The 3,109-nt window shown below is 39.9% G+C and overlaps 1 long non-coding RNA gene across 4 annotated transcripts; it reads left to right on the top strand.

The window, feature by feature from the left end:
* The first annotated feature begins 310 nt into the window (after nt 1-310).
* On the top strand, nt 311-2,376 carry LOC131252581 (uncharacterized). Of its 4 annotated transcripts, none has more exons than XR_009174558.1 (2): nt 311-1,178; nt 1,297-2,376. It is a non-coding gene; the product is annotated as an uncharacterized LOC131252581 (long non-coding RNA). The 4 variants fall into 4 exon arrangements; XR_009174557.1 differs by having other exon boundaries at nt 311-1,195; XR_009174559.1 differs by having other exon boundaries at nt 311-1,217; nt 1,314-2,376.
* Nucleotides 2,377-3,109: the final 733 nt, after the last annotated feature.

Here is a 3,109-nt window from a genome sequence, read left to right as displayed (position 1 = left end):
TTAAAGAGAAATCCACCCCGTACATCCATTTTTTCCAACTCATGTTATGACATCAGCCCCAAAATGACACTGATCCAAAAGTCAGGTAGGCTACAAGAGAGAAAAAGTGGGCAGGAAAATGCCTACTATTGAAACCTCCTTGGGGTCCATCGTGATGTTGATCTGCCATCCAATCAGTTCATAAGGTCATTCCTACCAGGATGAACTGAATATATATATATATATATATATATATATATATATATATATATATATATATATATATATATATATATATATATATATATATCAGCCCAATCGAAAACTTATGTAGCTCCATCAATGTTTCAATGGTGGACATTCAATCCTCATTGTTTCCTGACGTGTGACCCACTTGAGTTTTGGATTTACCTCATTTTTTAGCTCATGTCCCAAAATGATTCAGCAAAATGGATGAACAGGGTGGAATTCTCACAAACATCAGTGTGGGCCCACTTAACTTCTGACCATAGAAACTTCCTCACAGGGTGTCACATGCAATCCGCGTCCAGCATGAATCAACTCCCGGCCAAAAGGGTGAGGTTGCGTATTAGGTGGTGTTGCCCTCAGAGGTGGGCTTGGGGTTTACCTCAGCCCAGAATTTGAACTGTTAAAGGCGGGGCCGTTGACTGGGCCTATTCAAATTTTAGATTTTGGTAGGCTCGAGCCCGGCCCATTGACAACCGTAACTAAAATGCTAGGTAATAGCTAATCCGCTCCCATGCACGTTTGAGTGCACCCACAACACCCTATTTTTTTGGGTCGTTCTTTTCTGGCCAACAATACCTCCTTCCCTCTCTCTCTCTCTCTCTCTCTCTCTCTCTCATTTCTTTTATTCCGGGATTCTTGGTCGAGCAAAACATCTTCTTTCAGTTAGGCTATCTGCTCGACGTGTATAAGCCAAAGCTCGGCGATCCTACCCGTTCATACACTGCAACCCACTTTAGATTGGCAATGCTTTGGGATTCTTCTTTGCCGGCTGCTGATTTTAAGTTACCCACTGGTTGCATACGATTGGGGGGTGTAGTCAACAGTCCACACTCTATGGGAAGAAAATCGACTCATTTCTCATTTCCGGGGGCATGACCCATCCGTTTTGGCCCCTCCAGATGAGCAGCCTTGATGACAGAAGATTCAGCCTGCCTGCTTCGTCAACCACTGTTTGTTTCCTCACTCTGTAATCTTCTGCTGATATCTTGGTATGCAATTTTTATTTTTATTTTTAAATTATTTCTAAATATCATGAAATTGGTGCAACCAAACACACCCTAAAAGCAGGCGAGGCCTCACTACAGGAAGAAGAAGGCAAGAGATCCTATGAGGGCCCCACATTAAAACAGATGAGTCTCTATTTAGTTAGTTACAAGTGACTGGCTTTGATTTCTCTGTTACACTACTAAGCTTCTTATGATGATACATTCCTTGGCTTTTGATATTCCAAATGAGTGACTACTTCTTTGAATTGTTTGGTGAATGGCTGATATTGTGTGGTTTCCGTAGTGCCGATTGGACTTTCATGCTTTAATGCCATTAGTGGATGGAAATCATTTTTCTACTCTCTCTCTCTCTCTCTCTCTCTCTCTCTCTATCAGGAAATTATGAAATCCCGACTCCATGCTAAGGGGTTTTTTGACTTTATAAAAGCCAATTGATCTTTATGGCAATTCTATACTCGTTCTTTCATTGGCTGATTTCGGCTGCGTTTGGATGCACTTCTGAATTGAACTGAAATAACTAGTTCAATAGAGTGAATTGGGCAAATTTTGATTAGGGGTCATTTATATGCCTGTAAATGGGGCTAATTGTAAATGATTTACAGTCTGGATTTGGATGCTAAAAAAATGCCTATAAATCATTCTTACAAGCTGTAAATCATTTACAGATTTCAGCCCCATTTGATTTACAGGCAAAAACCTGTGATTACATTTACAGGCTCTCCATTTATGGCCCAACAGCTATATTTTCAAAGATTGGCTCTCCCTTTACAGGACTTAAACAATTTACAGGCTATCCATGAGGTGGAAGGCGCTACCTTAATAGAGGCCAGGTGCCAGGTGAGTGCTGCCACAAAGTGGGTTACAACTGACGTGGGTTGTGGAGTGTGGTGGTTTGTTACAATCCCTAATGATTTAAGGGCCTAGCTTGACGTGTTCCATTAGTTGTCATCGGGCATCCAATTTCAACAAGTTGCTTTTGGGCTACTAAATGTCAGTAACGGTTATATAATACCTTTCCAAATGATCTGGACAGAAGACAAGATTAGCACTTTAATGCAAGAAATTGTATGGCACATTGGTGCTTTCCTGAAATATATGCATTGGTTCTTATTCAATCAGTAAGATGCTTGTTTATATAGAATTTTATGATCCTCAACCCAAGGATATGTATGGGCCTTCGGTTTGTTGGAGTGGGGCCCATGGTTCAGAAATTCAGACTGTTTGCCTCGTTGTCCCCACCATGGATTGATAATGCTTCTAATATCTCCTCAATAGGACATCTCTAATTATTTAGTTTATGACGTGCAAATAGACAGTTACAAAATGAAATACAGCAATGGTCCATTTCTAGCACTAAAACAAATTCCCAAATTGGTAGAATTTGAGAGTTTTTCTGTCAGGTCCATCCACAGATAATCACTTTAGAACATAGTTTTGGATTTGGATTACTGTAACATGTGCCCCAAAATTTTACAAAGTGCAAACTGAAATCTTGAGGATACGGTGTACATCAGTGGGTCAGCATCATATAATTCCTCTTTGTTTATATACTTTCTACACATATTCATTTAAAAAAAAAAAAAACTTGAGGTAACATTATTATTTTCGGTGGTGTGGTCCAACTAAGGAACCGTACCTGAGGTGGACCTAATCAACAGCTTGGATGTGAAACAAACATTACAGTGGGCCCTACTAGTTTTTTAATGGTGGACTTTTAATCATTATTATTTTCGGTGGTGTGGTCTACCTGAGATTTAGATATCCCTCGTTTTTGGAATCAAGCCCTAAAATGATCTAAAAGAATGGATGGACGGCATGGATAAAACAAATACAATATGGTGGGCCCCATAGATCATTTGCATTAACCACGCCAC

The sequence above is a fragment of the Magnolia sinica genome, chromosome 8 (assembly GCF_029962835.1).
Source record: "Magnolia sinica isolate HGM2019 chromosome 8, MsV1, whole genome shotgun sequence".
NCBI classification, from domain to species: Eukaryota; Viridiplantae; Streptophyta; class Magnoliopsida; order Magnoliales; family Magnoliaceae; genus Magnolia; species Magnolia sinica.
The sequence above is the reverse complement of the archived record's forward strand: the minus strand, read 5'-3'. Positions and strand labels throughout refer to the sequence as shown.